Here is a 27,823-nt window from a genome sequence, read left to right on the forward strand (position 1 = left end):
TTCTTCTTCTTCTTCTTATTATTATTATTATTATATAAACGCCGAGTTTATCAGCGTTTGTTTCATGAGGGATTTTTCCTATATGTTTTAATCATCCCCCCCCCACTACATGATAAATTATTGTTCAGTTTTGGATTGAGTTGTGTTAAAAAATCTATACATCTGTTTCATTATCCTTTTCATTCAATTATATTTTTTATTTTATATCATTAAATTTCACCCAACATTCAATTAAATTTTTATTCTATGTTGTATCGTTAAATTTCACCCAACATTTGTTTCATTATTTTTTCATTCAATTAATTTTTTATTCTATATTTTGTATTATTCTATATTTTGTATCATTAAATTTCACCCAACATTTGTTTCATCATTTTTTCATTCAATTAAATTTTTATTCTATATTTTGTATCATTAAATTTCACCCAACATTTGTTTCATTATTTTCCATTTAATTAAATTTTTATTCTTTATGTTGTATCGTTAAATTTCACTGAGCATTTGTATCATTGTTTTTTCATTCAATTAAATTTTTATTCTTTATGTTGTATCGTTAAATTTCACCCAACATTTGTTTCATTATCATTTCGATTTTATCCAATTTTTATTTTTTATTTTATATCATTTAATTTGTCTTATTATTTTTTTCAATGAATTGAATTGTTATTTCTGATTTCGAAATTTTTTCTATATAATGTTTCATTCTTCTCTTGTTTTTAACCATAATTATTTGTCTGAGAATTTGTCCGCATCTTTTTTAGAAACGGAGAAGTCTTATTTAGACTTCTCCCGCTCACTATCGCTTCGCAATTTAATATTAATTCATTATTTTAAATCTTTCAAACAAGACTAATCAATAAGAAAACAAAACTAATCGATGAGGAAAACTGAACTAATCAAGAAGAAAACAAAACTAATCGATCAGAAAAATATTCCAAACTCTCTTCTTCTCTTCATGATTCGGTTTTAATAACATTTATAAGAGAATATTTTAGTTAAGTAAATTATTTCCATTTTTGTTCATTAATTAAATTTTTTCACACAAATTTGAATTCATGTACATACTTATACATTAATTTCTGTAAATTATTATCAATTATCATTTAGATTTTTCCCTTCGTTCCTTGCTTACAAAAAGTAATTTGCATTAATGATTATGGAACTGAAATGAACACATATTTATTATATAGATGTGTAATTTATATCAATGAATATAATTTAATTTTTATGAATTGAATTTCAGAGAACCGTTTCTATTTTAATTATACCTATTATATGGCTGGGAATGGCTTAACTATAAAGTATTTTTATAATGAAATATGTTGCTGATTAGTGATCGCATATGAAATAGATCAATAAATTTGTGAAAATTTGTTTAATTAAAAATATTCTTTTTATTATGACTTTTTGTTTTTTTATTATATTTTGCATTTTTTGACACAGTTAATATTTAGCTGAATCTTACAACAGGGAACCATAAGTGTTGCTTTATGTACCTATGCCTCCATACTCACGGCTTATTAAGTTCAATAACCATAAAATAACCAACTTATATTTCCTCCTATATATTTATCTCATGAAAACCGTACCTGCCCTAGAGAAACAACTCTTTTATATTCTAAACGGGTTTTCCTTGATAAAAGATAGCGTAATTCTACTATTGAAAAGGTAATTTTTTGCCATTTCTTTTTATTCTCTTACTAAAGAATAAAGATAGATTCATTTACAAGATAATGTAGTCTTCACGTTCGTAATTCTTTAGAGTTTTCTATTCAATAACCCATTTCCTTTCCTGCACATAAACATCTTCAAAATCAAATTGACCTTTCAGATTATGTTGTCACTATTTGTGAGAGAAAGTAGCCAATCAGAATGCGTATGGTGAACTAGTTATGCCTCTGAAAAGACTGCTGATCAAAGAATGTAAGCAGAAGATACGAATTTAGCATTTGATATACTAGACATGTATTTGCGTTTGATCTTTAACACTGATGGAGCCGAAGCTAAATTTGACTTATATCTAATTCTTTACAATGTTTAGCCCCGGAATTTAGTCGTCAGATTTTCATTATTATCTATGGAATGTGATACATTTTATCAATAGAAGAGATTCAATGAATTTACTGAGTAGAATCTCTTTCGAGGACTCGATATAATCTCAGGACACTTTTTGTTTCTTTTTGTAGTCTGAAACATTTTTTTAAATCTCTAAGCTGCTCAGCAAAACAGTATCTGATAGCTGCGTGTATATATGGGAATATTTTAGATTTTGCATCAGATATTGTGAGAATAGATAGTTATTAAAAGATATGGCATTTTTATATTGTCTTTTCCATAAAGTTTTTTTTTCAGCTCGAAATGTCTATATGAACCGTTTTAAATGCCAAAAAGTCTTTTTTTTATTATTCAATTTCCACCCCAAACAAGGCACAGTGCCACTTTGAAGCAGGGGGCTACTATCAGGGACTTAATTAGCAGAGTCATTATGAAGGGAGCCGAGTAGAAAGATGTTTGTTAACATTACACTTGAACTTCTGCATATCAGTGCAGTTGGGAAAGCAGAATCCCGGAAGGGAGTTCCAAAGACCCGCAGTTCTGGGGAAGAAACTATTGGAGTAAAAGGCTTTCTTGCACCCAGGGATCTCTACTGTAAAGGGATGAGACTTAGTAGCTTTTCGGATTTGCCGGGGTAGTTACGTTGGGGAGGTACAAGTGTTTGCAGTTCGTCAGAGCATTCACCATTAAAGTATTTGTAGAACAGGCAGACGGATGCAACATCTCGTCGATGGGACAGAAGCTGAAGCCTAGATGACAGTTCAGGACCTATCAGGTTGGCGACTCTCTTTTGATCCCTGTCCAGGAGAGAGAGACAAGCAGCAGATGCACCAGCCCAGATGTGACAACAGTACTCCATACATGGGCGAATGGTGGCCTTATAGAGGTATAGGATACTGTCAGGCGCAAGTAGTATTCTAGCACGGTAGAGGGAGCCAACCTTCCTTGCAGCAGCCTTGGCAATGCTTTCAATGTATCTATTCCAGTTCATATTCCCTGTAAACGTTAGGCCGAGGAGTTTAAAAGAAGTACTTTCAGGCAATGTGTTCTTGGCCATTGCTATTGGTGGTTATAAATCTTATTATAAGTAATAGCATGCTGTTTATACCATTAACCAATGTTATTACTCCTATAATGTTCCTCATATTTCGGGTGTTCATTATTTCCATCTCATTAACTCTTATCCTGGAATGGCTCTTAGACTTAATAAGTAGTGACTCAATAATGAAAAAAACAGTTTGATCTGTGAAAAATGGTTTCGGAGGCTTAATGGCATAACGATGCTTGTTGCCTTATTTTATGCTATAACCAAATTTAAGAATGTATGTGTTATCGTTTATTATTGCGAATTGCATTTTGCATTCTTTAGAAACTCTATGTTATTAATAATTTGTATTATTCAAAGCATTTCCAAGTTTCGGATATTAAAATATTTTTTTCTTATATGGGATACATTTTTGTATTCCAAAAGCATATGGTTTCTTATAAGTAGAGTTCTACATGTATATTTATATAAGAATGATCAAAGCTTCTTTCTTAGAACTGCACGCCTGTGGAATTGTCTTCCGTTTTCCTGCTTTCCAGCTGTCTATAATATGGTTGTCTTCAAGTCCAACGTGAACAAGTTTCTGATGAGCCGTTCCACTTAAGTTAACAAATTTACCGAACTTCCATTACTATCGATTACTATATTGTCCTTTTGACTACTCTACACTCTTTAACTCTTATCCTTGAGTGGCCTATCGGCCTTGATAAGGTGTGACGCCTATGTAAAAAAAAAAAAGAAATGATTAGTTGTGTAAACTAGTAAGAATAACCTTTTCTCTTTTTGCACTTCTGATGCCAAGTGTAATTTTTAAGCTGTGCTTAATCGATAAGAAATCGAAGTGTTTAAATCTATTAAGATGCTGACCTTTTATGGTTAGCATCCGTTTTCTAATTTTCAGCCAATAAAAACGTATTGCCATCCCAATTTGTTGATCTTTCTGTTTTACTTATTGAGAACATCACATTCGAATGCAGGCACTGACTCGATGAAAACAAAAACTGAGTATCACAAACAAAAGCCTTTCATTTGATTTAATTTGTTGTTGAACCAGACTTGTGTTCCACTATTCTTTCTTTGTTCTTTGTAACAACAAATCCTGAACAATGGGTGACCAATCCAATAATTTTATTAAACAAATAGTTTCTCCAAATTACTGTGATCAGTGAGCCTGAAAGCATTTCTATCGGAATATTTCGGAAAAGCTAGAATCACTGGTCAGAATGTTATCTGAGATAATAGAAAATAAGAGAAAAATGACTTGATTGCAGAGATTGGTTTAAAGATAATTCTTCAATATAACAGTTGAACAAACAAAATCTGAGATGATTTCAGTGGCATGATTTCCGTGCTTTGCTTTTTTTTAGCTCAAACTCTGATATTACAATTCACTAGCTTATCTCTAGGATGAATCAGAATAAAAACTTTGTAACATTAATTGGAACTTTTGATCCGATCGGTAAGAAAAAATATCAGTGCTCATAAAAGTGCATGAACGGCTAGTGTGAAAGGTTTGTTGTCGGTTTTATATAAATAATTTTAATTCTAGAAAATGTCTAACACTTAAGTTTAATTGCTCTTAAATCAAAAAATTAAAATTCAGAAAAAAATAATGATTTGATATATTATAACTGTGGATCAGATTTTATGAAAAATGGAAATATTTTAATTTTAAAATGGGAGGTTATATCCATATTCTGCCTCCCTAACATTTTAAAATACTCTAAATAAACAAGAATTTAGGAACTATTTATTAATTGATATCTAATACCGATAGTAAAAATACCACAAAAATTTGAGTTATCTAAATTTTCACAAAGGGCGTCTTTGTTATCTTTACATAAAACTAAATTAAATAATAAGACATAGATTATATTACACACTCTTACATCCAGCAATTGTGTTCTAAAAGCAAGATGATAAAACATCAAAAACTAAATAATAAATCCAAGGTCTTTGAAATGGTAGTCTGAGGAATACCAGTAGTCCGATATATATATAACTTTCAAGTGAACTACTGTAATCTTGCTTCTACTTGAATTCTCTTTTTTTTCTCTATTATTTTGTTATTCTTTTATACGCATTTCTCTATTTTAATCCTAATTTTTCCCATACCTTACTTTTCGATTCTCATTTTCATCTTCTTTAATAATCGTCATTATTTTTTCATCCCTTGGGTTTTTCATTTCTAATCTAAATATTTTGTAAACGGTTTTATTCATATATCCTTATGCTAGTATAATGCCGCCTTTCCCATCATCTGATTAGAAGCATTTAGCTTAGATATGCCATGGCCTAAAGAAGTTCTTTTTTTCACTTTCTTCCTATTTTTGTCCTTATTGATCTGATAATTTAATAAAATTCTATATAACTTTTATTCCTCATCTTTTTAATTTAATTTATGAGTTGCTTCTCTTATTGGGAGAGTTTTTACTGTCTTGATTGGTTTGCTATAATACAGATAATAAATATGTTTTGGTTCATTGATATGTGGATAGTTTACTATGTCAGTAATTCAATTTATTCAATAGAACAACTATATTTAGAAAAATCTAAAATTCATTATATTTCTTCAAAACGAAATATCAGGACTTTTTAATATTGTAGGGCTTATCTTATTAATATATTTATCCAACTCATTGAATAATGTTTTTTCATTCATAAATTTGCCTTTAGATATTTTTATGAATTATCTACTCATATATATATATATACGAATTTATTATTATTTATTGAAATTTTCCTTTATGTATGAATATATTTAAGAGGTTTATGTGCCTGAACATATACTAGCGGCTCAATAGTATATTTACTTCAAATTTTCCTTTCTCTTTATTTTATTTAGATTATAGTATGTAATTGTTCAAAATATTATTTTTTTCCAATCAAAGGAATTAATGCTTTATAAACGAATATAAAATCATACTCGTTTTTTAAATATATCAACCATTTCAAAACAATTCCGGCCCATTCAAAGTATTTTCAGAAAGGAAATAAATCGAATCACATTTTACTTTTCTTAACAACATGCTGGACAAATCTAGATGGAAAAAACAGAAAAAATAAACTGATGAAAATCTCAATTTACAATTTTCATTGTTAATTGTGTAATAATTACAGGAAATAATAATATAATTTTGTTTAGATCCACCGGAACCTTCTAATAAAGGTTTACGTTATTAATGACTATAAGAGTGCCTATTTCCTAGTATTGGGACGATTAATCGGAATCGAAAGTAGGAATTGAGAAAATCGAAACTTTGGAGAGTATCAGAATTGATATCAGAATCGGAAAAAACGCCTTACAATTTTCCAAAGCAAAACACAATGATTTTACCTGTCTTTTTTATTTATTTTTTATTTAAAGAGGAATTGTCCACTGTTAGTTGTAATGATAAAACAATACATTTTTTTTTTACACAGGGATCACCACTTATCAAGGCCCGAGGGCCACTCAGGGATAAGGGTTATTGCGTGTGCAGTAATCAATGAGATAGTATTGTAGTAATCATTAGTATTGGGGTTTTTGATAGAGTGTCTTACTTAAGGGGGCGGTTTGTCAGGAGTTTGTTTATGATGGACTTGAAGATGTCCAAGTTGTAGTCAGGTGGGAAACAGGCAAGCGGCAGAGAGTTCCACTGACGTGCAGTTCTAAGAAAGAAGCTTTGCTCATGGAATCTACGTTTGGATTCAGGCACAGATAAAGAGTGTGGGAAATTATTGATAGTAGTTTCAGCCAGACGGGTGTTTCTCGTGAAAGATTGGCGAGGCGGGACGAGAGATTGGAGCTCAGACGAGCACTAGCCATGGAAATAAGGATAAAACAAAGACACGCTCGCAACGTCTCTTCTGTGGGAGAGAGGTTGCAGGGAAGAGAAAAGGGCATCCCCCACTAAACCACGAAGTCTATTTTGTACTCTGTCAAGGCAGGATAGGCTGTTTTTAACAGCTCCTACCCAGATGTGGCAGCAGTATTTCATTCTTGGACGTAATATTTATTAGTTGTATAGTACCAGTTAAACTAAAAATCTGTAGGTCATCTTCCACAAGTGTATTTGTGTGCTTGATAAAATATCTGCATACTTAACATATATCTTTGCAGTAATCGGGAATAAATAACAACTCTATTGTTAAATATTTAGAGATTAATAACGAATCGGAATCTATAATTGTATCGGAATCATAAAAAATATTGTAATCGTTCCATCACTAAAATGTATTACTTCCATGTTTGTGCATAATATGTTTTGAGCAAGTCAAAGAACGAGCGTATCCATTTTGAGCAGCGAAAAAGTTTTTCTTATGTTTAACTTTTGTTTGATCAGACAGAAAGGAGTACATTTTGTCATAATTTAGATCAGGTGTCAGGCGCACAGTTTGTCAGTGGTAAAGAATTGAACGCAGCGCAGTTTTATGAAAATGAACGTACATATGTGTACTCATACAAAGTATTTACTCACTCTGTCACCAGACGTCTTCACATTAAACCAAGCAATCTGTTCTCTCATATATCTTACCTGTTCATTCCATATTTCTGCAAACATTTTTTACTAACGTGTCACAGCTTAATAGAACCAAAAATACTCGAGGACAAGAATTAACTAGATTGACATTTGGTGATACACCTTGTGAGGATTGGAAATGATGGAGAATACACCCGAATTTGATTATTTCAGTCGACGGGCCCGACATTTAGTTTGCATTAGATTTTAAAACGACCATGTTCTAATTAGTGAGGAAGCAACCCTATGATATCATATTCCATATATGCGATGTTCTATGAAATAAACATCGTTCAATATGGTTAGACATGCTTCAGGCCAAGCTTTAGTCTGATTCGGATTTATTAAAAATCAGCTATTTATTCCTTAATATATCTGCATCTAATTTTTATTTTGTTTAAAATATCTGACATTCAGACTAGCTAAGTGTGACACAAGGCAATTTAATATATTAAATAGAGACTTTTTTTTTATTTTATTAGTGCACATATAATTGTAGTAATTTTTTAGCCACAGCCAAACTTTATAATTTCTGTAAACAGATATTTTGGTTAGATAAAGGTTTCGTCTTGCACTTGTCTTACTCTGAGTCTCAGCTGATAGGATGCACGGGAGAACGCTAGAGTCTATAAACATTGAAATGCCATTATCTCAAGTATCAGACTTCATGCAATTCAAAGCATTGTATTGTAGATATAATTACAGATAGATTATTTTCGGAGTTAAAAAGTAAGTTATCAATTATCTTCTCTTTATTTACATCCGTTCTCTCGATATAACAAAATGAAACTAGAAATGACAAGCGTTATAGATTCTACCTTACGAAAAAAAATATTCCAAGCAACATATCGACTCTTAATTGGACAAAAGCTCAAACCATCAGTTTTTTCAAACAATCACAACACAAGAAATATTCAGTCTGAAACATTACACACACTTAAAAACCCAAACACATAGCTGTCTTTCTCTTTCCCCACCTTTTTTTATGAACAATAAATGTACATATGACACAATCCTGCTTGTCCCCTCCTCAAAAGACCAAATGAACTTTTGTGTACCCAGCTAAACACACCGATGCTATTCACGGAATATAAGTAAATACATACATTTTCCTCTTAACAAAACAAAGGCATATTAATATATACAGCTACAGCTTCATGTTTATCATATCTGATGATTGCAACGTCTCTTGTCAGACGAGTGCCACTCCCTCAGGCATTTAAAATTCATGAGCCCAAATGCCTGAGAGAGTATCTATACAAAGATGATGTTACAGAGTCTTAGCTTTGTACGACAGCTAAGTCTCTCTCTCGGTTCAAAATGTTGAGATCCAGCAACAAGCAAGAGCAAGATAGCCAGCAACAAATTAAACTGCAGACCAGCTTAATGCGGGTACTGGTCTCCCGCTTTATGGTTTTTTAAATCAGAGATTTGCTTCTCCTAGAAAGGTTGCCTTCACCATGGCTTACGGGAGCCCTCTCCACCCCAATACACATATACACACACACAAATAATCATATCTACACACAGGTAAATGCACGCAGTGACGCCCAAAATGAACATGTGTACTTAATTTCACATTACAGACAAAACAACTTTTCTTTCTCCAGAATGTTCTGGAGACTCTCTTAGCTTTCAAATTCTACAAACTATTTATATTTTTTGTCTCAGGTCGTCAATAGAATTAATTAGTTTTCATAAATAGGCATTATCATTCATTTGATATCGTCTTTCCCTCTACAAATAAAATAGAGAAAAAGAAAGAACTGTAAAATTACTTTTAGCAATCATTAATGGCTCTTCTTGTGTTGGATATTTGGCAGATGCTCCGGGAATGACGTCAAAGAAAAGTCGGTCAGATTCCGGATCGAGTTGTCCCAGGAATTACATCAAAGGAGTCAAAAGGGGGACATAGATTAAAGATTAGGTCAGTAGGACTAACTGACATTTCAAGACAATATATGATGGAATGTTTTAACGCCATTGTGTCAATAAAATAGAGGCAGCAGATAATGGGAAGAGAAAAGAGCAGTGACTACAGGCAGGACAAGCGACACATTTTTCTCCACTGCTTAGCACATACACTACCGCCAGGCGAACCATCATTGATGTCATAACTATCATTCTGCAATCGAAAAGACTGATTTGATTAAATAAAATATTTTGTGTGTGTTCTATTTTGCTGCCAAGTGTATATATCGAGACAATGACAAAAGTTGATTTTTAGAAATTATATAGACTTAAAAACACATTAGACGGACGCAACGAATATATAATATTTGGATCATCTTTTAAATACCTATCATAGTGTAATTAAAACAACATGTGTATTTTCTTTCCCCATAAATAAAGTATTGCTATATTGTATGAAATTTTGGAAAAAAACAAGGTAAATGCTTATATGAATTAAGTATTCAATCTGTGAGACAGCAAGTAAACGTTTTCTGTTCATTCTATATTTGTGATTTAATTTTAAGCAAGTTCTTGCATCCATTGTGCGGTTTGATACTATCGTTCATCAAGTACTTGAGGCCTTGTCCAGCGCTAGCCTCTTTTCAAGTATTAATAATTAGATTAACGATTAATAGCAGTGATAACTCCTTCTGCCAGCAATGAAACTATGAACATTTCATGGACATTGGACTTGATGGCTTTGTAAGTAGGACAATGGCAAATGAATTTACTTGTTCACTGGAATCAATTTTATGTTTCCTCATGAAGAGTTTTATGACTTTTACAACTGCTCGTATTTCATTGGATAAGAATATGGCCCGGATTTTATATTTGCTCTTAATTTATGTCTGTTTTCATGTTCTCTACTTCATCCATGTTTTCTTGAAGAGAAAGGATGATATCCAACTATAAACTAAAAATTATTTCAAGCCAAAAAATCATAAATACATTCTCAAGCATTATACTTTAAACTCAGAATTTTCGAGCGTTCATTTTCTAGATAAGTTATTTATTGTTGATATAAGCTTGACTATTATTAGTTGTTTTTTGTTTTTTTGTTTTATTTAATAATTCTAATCTACATTTCAAGTATTAGCGGTTTATGGTATTTTGGCTTTAATTTAGTATTGTGTCATTAGCTAGAATGAGGACTAATTCTTTATTGGCTCCCTCTATGCAGATATTGCCAATGTAGTGGGTATCACTGAAAAACTGTGTCCTGATTAGATGGCAAGCACTTTTATAATCAATTGGGTGATACAATGAAACATATATGTGTGTGTTGGGGGGTATAAGCAAAGAACTTTAATTTTACAACTCTATTTTCTTTAATTGCCGATTTGGCAACTATCAGTTATTTTTTAATTCAGCTTGGTTTGACAATTCATCATGTGGTTTCAGCAGGATGGTGCTACATGTCACACAGCACATGATACAATCAATTTACTGACTGAAACACTGTGATGAACCAAATAAATTCTCGAAATAGACCTGTCAACTGAATACCTTCTATATGCGATAATTTTCTTTGGGGATATCTAAAGTGTACATATGGCGAACTTTTTCTGCGGAAGACAAACTTTATTAAGTCGCCTGACGAGGACTTGCGGTTTTAACCAACCATCTGTCCAAAACATTAGCATGTCCAGTATCGTGAGCATATAAATTTGTTTATATCAATAAAAATATATCTTGCTCTTTGTTTATTGAGCACTCTTAATAGTATCGTTAAATGCACGAGTTTTATCTTTTGAATACTTATAACTTAGTATATATATATATATATATATATATATATATATATATATATATATATATAGTGAATAAATGACAAAATACTATATTCCAAAGATCATGATGTCGACTATCCTCTAATTTATTCCTTTAATTCATATCATTTTAATTCGATGGATTGATTGTTGCTATTTCTTTTGATGAGTTAAGGGTAAAATAGATTCTCTAATTGATATAATAATTAAGTGATTGATTTTGCGCTACGAAACAGATACTGTCAAGAATCGTAAATGTCAACTGAATTAAAGGAATAAATTATAAGATGGTCAACATCATGAACTTTGGAATATAGTATTTTGTCATTTATTCACTATATTACTCTGTAATTACATTGAGCTTCTTAAATAAGGAAATAAAATATACTTCTACAGAAACATATATATATATATATATATATATATATATGTATATATATATACATTGTGCTTCCTTTTTTAAAATTAAATATGTTTTTAACTCTTTTTGAAGATGTCTTTTAACATGTTTTATTAATCATTTGTTCATATATATATATATATATATATATATATATATATATATATATATATATATATAGGGAGTTCAAGATAAATTTGATAATTATTTTAGCATTTTTATATTTTAGAATTATTTGAAGTACGGTAATAATGGAGAAGTGTAATGGATAACGTTATGTGCATCATTAGAAAGTTTTAGAGTCGGAAACTATGACTAAGTGAAAACCAAAAAAAGAGAGTAACAGGAATTCTGATGATTAGTGCAGGATTTAAACGTTGGGAAATCTGAACCACAGTTCAATCCTCTTTGAATATTTGAAGCTTGAGAACTGTGGTGGAAATGTGGGAGAAGAAACTAACATGAAGAGACAGATCAGGTGTTCCTATTGTGTCTACACAACAAAATCCATCATGAAACTGCAAAAAGTTCGACAACATCCAAAACCTTTGTGAGAGAGATGGACGCTAGAATGGAGACTATGAAGAAATTACTGAACAGGAATATTCGCTTCTCTACATACAACAGCTGTAAAGAAGAAAACCTCATCCCCAAAGTATAGGAGAACCACTTCATGAATGCCAATAAATTTTTAAATAAGATCAAACACCCAATCGGAAAGCTTTGTACAATACACAAATAAACAGCATACACTCTGCACAACAAACCCATCATAAAGACTTCCCTTGAACTGTGCAGTTGGGTGTGTTTCCAGTGAAGGTCACAGTAAAGGTCACAGAACATGACTTTTAAGTTTGCTATTAAATCAATCTTAGAAAACTGAAAAAAAAAAAATTATTGAAGAAAAATATCAACATTTTTTTTCAATTATTTCTATTTATTGTTCTTTTTCAGCACTCCTGTCTAAACCGCATTGCCAATAAGCTTATACCTACAAATTTTCATATGCTGAAATTTGCAACAAAAATAAATAAATAAGTAGGAAAAATCACAATAAAACGTCAATAATAATTATAAATATTACAACGTAGATCTTATTTTATAATGTCATATATAATATTATTTATAATATAAAATATAATATTGTTTATAATATAAAATACATTATTTATAATCCAAATATATTATTTATAATATAAGATATATTATTTATGATATAAAATATATTATTTATAATATAAAATATATTATTATTTATAAAATAAAATATAATTTTATTTATAATATAAAATATATTATTATCTATAATATAAAAATATTATTAATAATATAAAATATAATACTATTTTTAATATAAAATATAATACTATTTATAATATAAAATATAACATTATTTATAATATAAAATATATTATTTATAATATAAATATAATATTATTTATAATATAAACAATATTGTTTATAATATAAAATATAATATTATTTATAATATAAAAAATATTATTTATAATAGCAAATATACTAATATTTATAATATAAAAATATTTATGATATAAAATATAATATTATTTATAATATAAAATATAACTATTTATAATATAAAATATAATTTTATTTATAATATGAAATATATTATTTATAATATAAATATAATATTATTTACAATATAAAATATAATATGATTTATAATATAAAATATATTATTTATAATATAATTTTATTCATTTTATAATATAAAATATGCTATTATTTACAATATAAAAATATTATTTATAATATAAAATATAATCTTATTTATAATATAAAATATAATATTATTTATAATATAAAATATAATATTATTTATAATATAAAATATAATATTATTTATAATATAAAATATAATATTTATAATATAAAAAAATTTATTTATAATATAAAATATAATATTATTTATAATATAAAAAAATTATTTATAATATAAAATACAATAGCATTTATAATATAAAATATATTATTTATAATATAAAATATATTATTTATAATATAAATATAATACTATTGATAATATAAAAATATTATTTATAATATAAATATAATATTATTTATAATATAAAATATATTATTTATAATATAAAATATAATATTATTTATAATATAAAAAAATATTTATAATATAAATATAATATTATTTATAATATAAAATATAATATTATTTATTACATAAAATATATTATTACGTTAGAAATTGACAGGCCTCTTTGTAATTCTACAGCCACCAGAAGAATACATCAGCTGAAGCTTCTTTTGAGACTTATTAATCATCGCATTCGCAAAGGAATACTTTTAATTGCTTTAAGCAGATCTTATTATTACCTTAGAAAGTTAGATTCTTCATCAGTTTGATTACTGTTATTAGAATTCGGTTGATAAAAGATATTTATTTTTAGGTATAATTAAATAAAGTTACAAGAAAACGCAAATGAAAGAACTTTTTGCAGGCAAAATAATTTGGTTGCATAAAACATGATTTATACTGGGTTTTATGAAAATTTGATCATCATATACAACATTAACTATTTAGTAATCATAAAATCAGTCCAAAAATTTTATGGTGATTCAAAGATCTAGCATTTTACTGAGACACAAATAAACAGATTTATCTCTTTAATTATTACTACGATAAATCGTCCAAGTAAATCTAACAAGAGAAATGTTACACCAAGATTAATAGGTCCTGCTTTGTCTACTAAGCTCCAACCCCTGTCCCATCGCTGCAATGTTGCATCTCTGTGCCTGTTTTACAAATATTTTAATGGAATGTGCTCTGATTAACTCGTTGCACTTGTGCCCTCTGGACTTACATATCCACAACAAACCCGCTTAGCAACAAAATCCCACCCCTTCACTTTTGAGGTCCCTAGATGCGACAAAGCTTTCTACTCTATTAGTTTCTTCACTCGAACAGCTAGACTTTGGAATTCCCTTTCTGCAACCTGCTTCCCTGACTGTAGTGATATGCAGAAGTTTAAATGTAATGTAAACCAACATCTTGTTCATCTTTCCTAAGCATCGTCCCAAATACGTGCTTACGTCCAAGTGGTTATATACCTTGTTAGGGTTGGACATGATTTTAAAAAAAATGATCCGACAAAGATTAAGCTGAACAACGTGTCTGTTGCTGGCAGCCATTCAATAGAAGACTTTTTCTGAATTGAATAATGATGGACACTGAACTCTTTTATAGGGCCCAGGCTTATTTAATGTGAATGACAGTCAAGGCAGATAATTATCACAAGAAGATGTAATCACTTGGTTTTCACAAAAGATTGAAAACTAAACAACTAAAAAAAAAAAAAAAAAAAAAAAATGGGCAAATCAGATTCAGCTTTTCTCAGATCAAAATAAATCTGATATTTGTGATTTGAATTTTTTCTTTTACACACATCTTTGATTGCTTGTAAAAATTAAAATAAATTAGTACAGGACAATTATTTGTATAGAATGTACTCATCATAATCATCATCATCAGCAGCAGCAGTTTTAACGTCCGTTTTACATGCTGGCTTGTGTTGGACGGCTTTTAAAAACTGGCCTCCAAACTAACCTGTCCCAGGCGATGTCTTCCTTTATTTATCTCTCTGATGGTCCTTGATAAATTACAGAAGCGTATTTATAATTTGACACCTCCATCCTTGCTTCTTCTCTGGAAAATCTCTCACAGATGTGAGGCTGTTAGCCTCAGTCTTTTCTAGAAATACTATTGTGGCATGCGTTCTTCAGAATTGTCAGATCTATTTCCTACTTTCTTTTTTCCACCTCATTTGACTTGTTTGTCTAATTCGCTGGTTTGATACCTCAGTGTAATACAGATTCCTATTCCAGTAGCTTCTTTTAAAAAATGCAGGCTTGTGGAACTCTCTTCCTGCTGTTTTTTTTTCTACCTATAGCCTTGCTATTTCTAAGACTAAGGTGAATAAGCATATGTAGTCATTGTGATAAAACCCTTCATTCTTGTTAGATCCTTACATCAAGTGGCTTCACACTCTGCCTCGGGGTATTTCCATAAAAAAATATAAAACAATGACTGATATTTGAGTTTAGTGCTTCTACTGTGTTCGTGTATCAAGCTTTTAAAAAGACAAGTCAATTACTATTTAATAAATCGAAAGGATTCGTGTTTCCTTTATAGGTCTTTCTATACTGTTTCATTTTCGGATATTCTTAAAGGAGATGTAATGCTAGCGAAAAGTACATGCTTTAAATTAGTTTTATTAACTTCTAGATAAGATAGCATATTCTCTAATACTCGTCAGAATGTTCAAAGATAACTTTGATTTATCTCCAAGGGAGATAACTCTGACATTATGCAACTGTAAACATGCGCAATATTGCACGTTTAATGGAATACATGGTTGCATGCTGCAGATGACTGGCCTGCAATTGGGAAGTATTTAGCCAAGAAAAGGGGCAACACAAAATATGGGCTGGTGTCTCTGAAACAGTAATGTCTTCTTGGATATGATATTCAATGATATCAATCATTTATGACCAACCTAGAATAATTAATGTTTACTACAGATACGAGAGCCACTATTCAGTCATATTTTCATGTCCAGTAATAAAGCAGATTAACTTTTTCAGTTGAGTTTGTTTGAAGTAACAGCAAATGATATTTGTACATATTAACTCTGAATTGGACAAAATCTCAAATCAGCACTTTCTTTGAACCAGTGAAAACCCAGGAAATAGTCAGTCCCAAAATATTGGGTGTACTATAAAAACCCAAACACAGTACTCTTCTTTCCCTTTTTATGGGATTTTTATTCCATACCAGAAACATTTAGGTAAGTACTTAAAGGCTAACCTCTAGATGATAGGGCGGCAATAGATGCAACTAGAAACTTTCACTGATTACTAAACACAGTACCAGCATATACATACTGCTAACCGACCATTTTCGTGCAGAAGTTAGTACATATACTCTCTAACTGGTAAAACAATCACACTAATATATACACATATCTTCATGCTTATCCTATTTATGCATGCATAAACTCACGCAGAACTAACCGAAACAAACATGTGCACTTGTTACAGAAAAAAGGGTTGTCCCTTTCCATGTAAATAAGAAAAACATTAGATAAGTGAAAATTAGATTAGGATAAGCCGAGAATCGAACCTTGTAAGGAAGTTTAAGAAATAAAATGTTAAAAAGGCCTATTGTTAAATTCTAGTAATAAATAGTTAGATATTGTTTATATTGTAAAACGAATTGATTGTTCGTTCTTTTATGAAAACTGAATTAAAAATGTCAGCTAAAAAGAATGAACAATACAAATTAAAAATGTATTGTTAAAAAATAGATTCGGTTAAAAAATAGGTTAGTTGAGAATTCTTTGTTGTCAAAAGTGTGTTTGAAAAACGTGTGCTTAGCCACGTGAATTGGTCACGTTGGAAACACACTTCTGACGTCATAACAAAAGGGAGATTCTCAATATAGGAGCTAGAATTAGTCAGATCAGTTGAGACAGAACATTTGAGTCTGCTAGTCAGTCAGGGAGAGAGTTGAGAATCCTTTGGAAGCGAAAGGAAGAACATTAAACTATGTAGATCCCGAATTTGAATTTTTGACGTCGTCATCATTTGACCGGTCCAATGAATAAAGAATCATCTTTGTGTTTTTGTAAAACTGTTGTCGTGTCATCTTTCAACACCCAAAAGGTAATGTGTGAAACATCTTATTATGAACATTGTGTAACTCTCCCAAGAATATGTATCTTCTCCTCTCTAGATGTGTTGCAAGAAATATAAGAACTGATATATAAATGTTTCTCTCCCTATCATCACTATCGTAATATGTATAATTGTCTCCCACTTCATCATCATCGTTATATCCGTTATATATATTGGCCCAATATGAACTCAGCGTCATCCTTAAAAATGCCCCTTGCTATTCAACACATTCAATTTCTCTTAACAAAAAACTCAACTATCTTTGAAACAGAACATTCTTCGGAACTCTTTGAACAGTCATATTCTACAAATTCTTGATCTTTCCTTGTCTTGAGTTTTCAATAAAAATTAATTATTTTGTATTCAATGTAAAAGTGATAATTTACACGACTTTTTAATAAAAGCATCAAAAAGGGAAAAGTGTTTTCAGATGAAATTTTCCCAAATTGTTTTTTAATATAAAAACAAAACTAATGGATGTCAGACATCAACAAAGTTTACAAGCTGTAATTACTTTCACATGATTTAAACTTAATCATGTTCCACGATTTGAAAGCAAGAACATCATGAGAAGAGTTCACTAATGAAAATGGAAATTCAAAATGAAGTTTTATCCCTTTATCATTGAGATAATTGATGTTTATTTTCATGGTTTTAATTGAACATATCTGAGAGATGTAATTAAATACTGTGTACTTTAGTATTTTTGTTGTTTTAAATCTTGAAACACAGACGGAGGCACGTTTTTTATCAATTTTTCAACAATGGCAAAACAGAACGTTGATAACGAGCACATGTTCGACCTCATGGGAGTCAGATGAAACAATGAAACTCAATTCTGACAGCATCATCCATTTTTTTTTTTTTTTGGTCTCTCGTGCCATTGATGATCCAAATAAAGTTTCAAACTTTCAAGATTAGATTTACTGTGAAATCAAGAGTAACTCTTAAAGATCATAAAGTATGAAACAATTTAATTTATAAAAAAGAAAACAAATGTTACAAGGTGCCTCCAATAAGTTTCCAGACTCTTTTCGCATGGCCACTTTTAGCTGGTAATTTGAACCTGAAATCATCAAAATTAATCAGTCATCTCACAATATATATTGCAACAACATACTGAATTTTCAAACGTCTCTGATGATTTTAAATGCATGTACAAAAAATGTCTGGAAACTTATTGAAAGCACTTTTTATATACACGTTTTTGAATTTGAATGAAACTTCAAGGTTCAATTCTTAGTGCAGGCAATACTCAAATTACGATTGCAAATTACTTCGAACTTCTACTCAGTCATTGCTGCCAGAACAGGAGCATACTACCTCATACATAGATTAAATAAAGAGTTCCATTCGAAATGTCATGGAGAATGAAGAGCAATTAGTAATTAAGTATTATTTTTCAATAAGTAAAGGTCCTGGATATGACCTTAAACTATATCCAGTGGTGAGCCCCAAGCTTGCAGGCTTTGGGAAGTGTGGAGCCACCCTTTCATTGCCATGCTCCCAGGTCCAATCTGACCCGGAGTGGTAGTACCTTCTAGGGTCCCAACTATAGGTTAAATAGAAACCGACTTGAAAACAACAAATATATTCTATTAAAAAATTTTTCTTCTGAATCTTTGGATTCTGCATTAAATAACCTGAAAAGAGTTGAAAAAACAACCAACCAACAATCAATAAGTAAAATTAAAGATGCATTAAAAAAAATCATTTTGTTTGCACAATAATATATTAGCAGTAGAGATGCTATGTATTTGTAAAGTGTCATTTTTTTAATATTTTTTCACTAGAAAATAAAATCATAAAGTAAGTTTTCAAATTTGAATATTTAAATCAAATATTTGCACAATAAATTTTAAAAATAAACCTCATTTCTTGTAAAAAAGGGAATAAAACCCATTGTTCCTGCTGGATGCTAAAGTAAAGGTTCAATATTTTTACTGGAAATATATCAATGCATAGTCATTCTATTTTAGTGATACAAACAACTATCAAGGTACATTGAAGGACAATGTGTAAAATAGCAACTTTTGTTCAAATTATCGCACACATTGGAGCATTTACATTTTACTACATAACCCCAAGGCGTTGATTTGTCATAAGACAGTGAAACAAAGCAAAAAAATTGCCTAAATATAATAAAGTAATGGGATGCAGAGTAGGTGTGCAACTAGGAAGTGAACTAGTCATCAAATTTAATTTAATAAAAACCAAAAAACTGAAAGAGAGAGAATAAATTACTTTGTGACCATTAGAAAACTGAAAGGAATTTGGCAGCATTTAAATTGTCAAATAATATAAACTCATTTTGGGTTTTATAATTTAATAAAGATTTTTCCTGATGCGTAGCTGTCGTTTGAAATACTTCAAATTCTTAGCGATTCTTCCAAAAGAGTGAATAATTTTATAAATAAGAGTTAAAACAACATTATTAACCATAATAGTTAAATTCAACTTTCAGAATCTCATTTAAAAAAAGCTATAAATAAATATTAAAAAAACAATTAATAAAATGAAAGTGAACAAACTCCCAGCCAATGCCAGATAAGTACACTATGTTATATATAAATTTACTGCAGTTACAATTAGTACAAACATGAATTCTGTGATCATCACTGAGAAAATATGAATAGATGTTCTATGAAGAGATTCTATACACCGTATATTTGCAGCATTTATTTCAATAATTCTGTAAATTAATGCAGATAAAATGATTGTCATTTTAAAGACATTCAATTTTATTCAATTCTTGAATTATCTCCCTTTTATACCATCAAAATATGGAAAATATGTGAATTTATCTATTTTCATTTTTCCCAATATGTCCTCTTGCTGACAAAACAAACGCCTCTAAAATGTCCAAAGAAATTGTTCTGATGACAAAAATTTTGATGAGACAGAAGAACTATAACAAAAAGAAAGTAATAAAAACTAAAATTATTGGCATAATATGAATTTTGAATCGCTCATAATTTTCTTCTTCTTACTGATTACAATTCCATTTTCTTTTAAACATAAAAGAGCAAAATTGCCTTTTTGATAAAATAGTAATTATTCTTAATTTTCTCTAATGATAATTTCGCCCTGGAGCTAAGCATTAAGTTTCAATTTTCACAGACAGTTTATTTCTAGTTTATTTACTTTAGTTAATAAAGACTTGGGAATTGTCCCAGATTATTTTGACAATAGCAATCGTCACCACTTTCTCAAGGCGCTTGGGAGCTGCATCAATTTATTTTTCCGAGAGCTTATTTTTTGTCTCAACGATAAACGTTAATGAGAAGAATAGTTGAGAACAAAACTTCTCCTTTGTCAAACACGTGTCGTAGAATGTGAAGATAGGCGATTTTTCTGGGTCAGTTATAGTTTCAATTGGATAGTATGTGTAGATTTTAAATTCTCACATCATATTCGGTATAATTCTGCTAATAAATGAAGATAAAAAAGAGTTATTTGTGAAATCAGTTGACGCAGTTTCCAGTTACTTGAAGGAAATTGGCATACCATAAAATATTAAGCAGTCACTGATAATGGCAAATACGTAGCGAAGATAAGAAAAGAAAATTGCTACACGGACGATTCATAAGAATGACAAAAGATAACTCTCACAATAACACTTGGATATGGCTATGAAAAGGACACCTAAACAGAGAAATTCAATCACTACTAACAGCTACATAAGATAACACGATTAGAACCAACTACATCAAAGTTAAAATCGACAAGATACAAGAAATCGACAAATGCAAATTCTGTGGACAAAGGGACGAAACTATAAGCTACATTAGAAGTGAATGCAGAAAACCAACCCCCAAATAATATAAGAATAAACACGATCAGGTGGGGAAGTCAGTACGCTGGAAATTATGCAAGTAAATGTACATTGAAACTCATACAAATTGTACAAGTAGAAACCAGTAGCAGTACTTGAAAGTGGAAATTATAAAATCCTATGGAATATGGACGTACAAATAGATAAACTCATCCAAGGAAGGAGACCTGTTGCCATAATAGTTAACAAGAAGAAAAAGTTCCACCAGATAGTAGATCTCACCATTCCAACAGACCACAGGATGAATATAAAGGAGACAAAGAAGCAAAGTAAATATATGGAACTGGCCAGAGAGTTGGAAGGAACATAGAAGATGAAAAAAGTCAAGCTAACACTAATAATCGTAGGAGCACTGGGAATAATTCTAAAAATAAACTTTGAAAAAAAAATGAGAGAAATTGGAATCAAGGGGATGGTTGAAACATTATAGAAAACTCTTGAATATGAGCTACAAATGCTAACCAGTCATTTAGAGGTCAAACAAAAAGAGAGAAGAACACTGCATGAAATCAACAAAACTGATATTGTATATATGTCCCACCCTCCAAAAAAAATGTAGTTCAGTATCAACTGGCACCACACCAAATAGTCAAGAAGGGTCGAGGAGGATGGACAGACCGAGGAGAGAAAGCACTGATCAGACCTCCATCGGATGAATGTGAAGAGGATTGGAATCTTGGGGAAGCTTATTGCAACCTAAATAACAGTGATGGCCAATGGTCATCGTCAGCGAGAAGTAAACGGCAAGAAACTGTTGCAATGATGTAAATTCATTTGAAAAGGTTATTGAAAAAAGATTGAGAATACTGGAAATCTGGGAAGAATACTGACATCCAGACTCCAGGGAACACTACCAGTTGTTGTCAGTGAGCAATGTCTAATGATGACTTGTGTGAGAACACCTAGTGACTACTACTACTACTACTACTAATAATAATAATAATAATAATAATAATAATAATAATAATAATACTACTACTAATAATAATAACAACAATAATAATAGTAATAATAATAAACACATGAAACCCAGGAAACTGAAATTGCAAGAAATCTTATAAACCAACCTCCTCTTAAAAAAAGCATTAAACCTTACTGGTGCACACAAGATAGTTGTGAAGGGTTAATGGAGGATGGAAGAACACTGTCTAGACCTCCACTAGATCAGTGCAGAGAGTGCTAAGACTTTGGGAATGCTAGTCACAACCCAAATTCCAGTGAAGACCTATGGTCGTTGTCAGTAAGAAAACAATGGTAAACAGCAGTTACGAAAATGCAAAGTTACTTGCAAAGGTTATTGAAAGAGGTGAAGAGTATTGGAAAAATAAGGAGACTTGTCACGCAGACTCCAGGGAACATCACCGTTTATCATTAATCTCAGATAATGGCCTGTGTAAGAACTAGTAAGTACAGATAATAAAAAGTATAGCATTATTTAACTGTTTTGTGTTGCTATCCATTTAGTGAAAGGAATCATTAAATTCTGGTAAATTCAAGAATCTATTAATTTTGGGAGATGAAATTTAACATTAACAATGCGATCATTTTCACAAGAATAGTTGTCTAGGTAGGATGCTTTGCACAATGGGAGCGTATTTTTTAAATGATGATAAGATGGACGGTTCTTTTATTAGTTGTCCTTATGAAGATAGAAAATTGATTAGAAATCTATTCAATCAGTAAATTACCCTCAGCTCTCAATGATAGCAGGCCTAACATTTAGATAAATAAGGAAGACAGTCCAGGAAGATAACATTGTATCATTTATCATTAGCCTTCAACCCATAACAAATATCTGAGAGGGTGAGTTGAAGGATATTAAACATTATCTTTATTGTTATTATTTTATTATTATTATTATTATTATTATTATTATTATTATTATTATTGTAGTTGTATCATTGTAGTAGTAGTATTAGTAAATAATACAATAAAAATTGAAAACTTTCCTTCTTCCTTAGCGTATGTAAGGTCACGAACTTGAGTTATAGACAACAGCATTAATCATATTTATAGAAATACATTAAAATGTCACAAAGAAAAACAAAAACGAAAAACAAATTAGAGCAATAAAACTCATAGTTTTTACTACTAAAAATATTGATCCCCCCACCAAAAAAAAATTACACCAACAACCTCCTATACATATAAATTTAAAAAAAAAGGCAAAAAACATTTGTATTGTCTAATCATAATAAAATTTCTTTTTTAAATATTCATTTGCTTCTTTTTTGTTTCAAATGAAATAGATGACATAAAAGTTTATACAAAAATTTGAAACATTTATAAAACCTTTCTAAAAATTATACTCTAAGTAATTTTATTTTTGCTATATTATACATAATAAATTTATAAACTATATATATATATATATATATATATATATATATATATATATATATATAATAAATTCCACAGCCAAACAACGTCGCAGCCACAAGAGCCGTGACAGTCAAAGAACCGGAATATATATATATATATATATATATATATATATATATAATAAATTTATAATATATAGATGTATTATAAATTTATTATATATATGTGTATGTATATAATATATATGTGTATGTATGTATGTATGTATGTACGTATGTATATAAGTATGCATGCATGTATGTATGTATGTATGTATGTATGTATGTATGTATGTATGTAGGTATAGATTTGCATTGTGCAAATGTAATCACTTGAACAAATACGTTTTGGAAAACCGATTTGTGAAGGGTAAAAAAAGAAAAGGTTCCAATCTTTTTTATTGCTTAAATTTTGAAAACGAAGACACTTTCCCAGAAAAATCAATCTATATTTATTTCACAATTCGTCGACAATAGAAACAAAGATATTACAATATTTTGCAGTAAACATTATTTTAGCATGTCTCTATAGTTATATTTTTGATCATTTGCAGAAAATCGAATTTATTTCTTTTTTTTTTTTCCTTCAATGGAGACGATGAAAAACTTTATCAGTAAAATAACTTTTTAGAATAACATTTGTTATTTCTCAGTACACGAACCTTTTTCATTTTTTTTTAACAAATTGTATAAAGTTTATAGTAATTAATCAAGACAAAAACGAATGAAATATTACTGTCAGAAAAGATAGAGCAATAATTCAATTGCACGATAAGCAAGTCCAAAGATGGAGTACTGTTGCCACATCTGGGCAGAAGCTGCTAAAAACAGCCTATCGTGCTTTGACAGAGTACAAAATAGACTTTGTGGTTTAGTGGGGGATGTCCTTTTCTCTTTCCTGCAACCTCTCTCCCACAGAAGAGACGTTGCGAGCCTGTCTTTGTTTTATCATTATTTCCATGGCAGGTGCTCGTCTGAGCTCCAATCCCTCGTCCCCTCTCGCCAATCTTCCACGAGAAACACCCGTCTGGCTGAAACTACTGTCAATAATTTTCCCCACTCTTTATCTGTGCCTAAATCCAAACGTAGATTCCATGAGCAAAGCTTCTTTCTTAGAAGTGGGTGATCATTTTACATTAAATTAATACAGAAAAGTGATCCCCCACTTTATATCACAATAAGTACAGCATGTAGTAAGAACAGATACTACCCTTTGATCTTGGCCAAAAGGCCAAGAAAAGCGGTATTTATTTGCTCCCCCACAGAGCAAATTAGGCACAAGGCCGATTTTTAATGTGAGGAGTGAAGAGGAAATGGGGACCAACTCCCCGGGGAGTAGGGGAGCTGGATAGTGACAATTGGTATAAAGGGTTGCCCCTACATTGACCAAGGTCTTATATGTGAGGTTGCCCCCACATATGGTCTTTGCTTGCAGTATCTGTCGGAACAGATAATACACTTTGATCTTGACCAGGTATTTATTTGCTCCCCCACCGAGAAAATTAGGCACAAGGACGATTTTTAAAGTGAGGAGTGAAGGGGAAATGGGGGCCAACTCTCCAGGGAGTAGGGGAGCTGGATAGTGACAATTGGTATGAAGGGTTGCCCCTACATTGACCAAGGTCTTATATGTGGGGCTGCCCCCACATATGGTCTTTGCTTGCAATATCTGCCGGAACAGATACTACACTTTGAGATATTAAATCTTTTATTCATGTTAAAAATACAGTAAAAATCAACGATGAACAAAAAACTTAGGCACATGGCTAAGAACAGCATCTATTAACAATAGACCTTTGATCTTAACCAAAAAGGCCAAGCACAAAAGTGTTACGGACAGACCGTCCAACAGACCGACCGACCGACCGACCGACGGATTGATTTATAGAGTTGCTTGCACATGACTAAAAATATGCCTATCATTATTTGATCTTACAATTCAGATTTAAATTCATCAGGTTGGTGAAAAAGCTTCTACCAGTTTGTAGAAGGCGCATTTTAAACCATTGTAATTTATTTCATGCATAATTGAGAGATTTTTCTTTGACATTATTAAAGCATTATTCATACTTTTCTGCAATATTCTCGGCCATGTTGATCGGAAACGGAAGTCATCTTTCAGCATGTTCGTCCTCACACAAACACTACTGAGCAAATCTTGCATTATCCTGACCTAGATGACTTGAAAATGGTTCCTTTTCTGTTGACTTAAAAAAAAGGCTTCGGATTATTTTGAGGATTACAAAACCACTTAGATGGCTTTAGGTTAGCATCATGATCACAGACTGAACATGAGTTAGATTCATATTTTACATAAAATCTTGAAAGATTTTACAAGCGAAGCATTTATAAGCTCGTTGACAAATGGAATCCATTTATAGATAACAAAGGTTATTATCATAAATAAACATGTTCAAAATCACAGTTTTTCATTTTCAAGGTGAAATTTTCAATCACCAAAAATGTCGTGCCATCTGCATATGCCAGTGCTTGGAAAATCTATAGCATAATTAAAGACAATGTTTTGTATATGTATATATGTTCGGAAACTATTAGTTTCTGAGTTTGTTGACAAATATTGATCAACATTCTTTATTGTAAGCATCTAACAAGTACAATGTTGATGATAGTGAACTGCTATTTCTGCATATGGAGTGTACAAGTCCTATCCCTTAGCATGGTCACAGGTAAAATATGTCTGTGATTGCTGTTGTCGGAAAAACATTAAAAAATAGAAATAAATTTAAAAGCTATGAGACCCAGAAGTAAATATAGCTGTCATAATCGGCAAAGTCTCTTTTGCTAGCCAATATGGAGAACTGACAGACCCCTGCAAATATTGGCTTTTTTTTATTTCAGAGGACAAAAAAAACGACATAATAAATACAGGTAAATAAATAAGATCGGTGTAAACAAAAGATAATGCAGCGGAAGAATTAGACTGTAAAGGAAATTAAATTAGTAATAAAGTGTTAGTACTAAATCAACTCCCATAATACGGTTGCTTTACATTTATAGGACATAATCACCCGTCTAGCTGAATCCACTGTGAAAAATTTCCCCCACTCTATATCTGTGCCTAAATCAAAACGCGGATTTCATGAACAAAGCTTCTTTCTTAGAAATGCACGCCTGTGGAACTCTGTTCCGTCTGCCTGCTTCCCACCGGACTACAACTTGGATGTCTTCAAGTCCAACGTTAACAAATTCCTAATGAACCGCCCCCTTAAGTAAACACTTCATCAAATCTCCACACTAACCTAATGTACTTGCAATAACTCTTATCGCTGAGTGGCTTCCGGGCCTTGATAAGTGGTGATCACTGTGTAAAAAAAAAAAAAAAAATCGCTAAACACGATTTATAGTTAAGAAAATTACAACTCTATAAAATTGTGTAATGAGAGTTAATGAGAATTGCGTTAGCTTTGCCTCATTATAAACTCTTCCCCATGCAGTCACATTTCAGAGATAAGAACCCAACAAGTAAAAGAAAATATGAGTAGCAAAAAGACACACATAACTCTTTTAAATCTATTAAATGACAACCTCATATTTAACACATCTGAATAGCTGACAATCATCAAAATTATTAGGGAGAGGTGAAGACAAATATTATTTAGAATTTAGAGGAAGGGCTACAAAAGTACGACCTGTGGTTTTTCTAAAGTCTGATAAAAGAGGCTGGCATACTTTCGAACGACCATCTACAGGGTGAGTCACGGAAAACAAATGTTTTTAGAACGCTCCTTGCTTTCCTCACAGGGTTTTGTTTCCTTAAAAACACCCGTGTCCCGAGATTTGTTTTCTTTAAAAACATCCGTTTCTATACATATACATATATACATATACAGTGAGTCACGGGAAACTGACGTTTTTTTAAGGAAACAAAACTCTGCGAGGAAAGCAAGGAGCGTTCTAAGAAAAAAAACAAAAACATCCGTTTCCTGTGACTCACTCTGTATAACTGCCTTCTACTTTCCATGCTATATCACAAGTAACTCAGAAAATTACTATGGACAAATAAAATATTAAATTGACTATAATGCAGCGGGAAGGCTAAGAAGGATATCCTGAAGGTGAACGTGTGAAAGCAGCTAAAGGTGCTTATCTCAATAGAGTAGTGAGTTAGCAGGGAAGGAAGCCAGTGTTTAAGAATAACATACTCAGCCGTTGTTCCCTTGTTCCAACA

The 27,823-nt window shown here is 30.9% G+C and overlaps 1 protein-coding gene and 1 pseudogene across 1 annotated transcript in view; both read right to left on the reverse strand.

The window, feature by feature from the left end:
• The window catches only part of LOC145272399 (netrin receptor unc-40-like), an 803,917-nt gene that overhangs the window by 501,553 nt on the left and 274,541 nt on the right, over window positions 1–27,823 (reverse strand). The gene's annotated exons all lie outside the window — the stretch shown is intronic.
• Window positions 24,752–24,879, reverse strand: LOC145274320 (U2 spliceosomal RNA; annotated as a pseudogene).

This window comes from Euprymna scolopes, chromosome 4 (assembly GCF_053919585.1).
Source record: "Euprymna scolopes isolate OS-2025 chromosome 4, ASM5391958v1, whole genome shotgun sequence".
Taxonomy (NCBI): Eukaryota; Metazoa; Mollusca; class Cephalopoda; order Sepiida; family Sepiolidae; genus Euprymna; species Euprymna scolopes.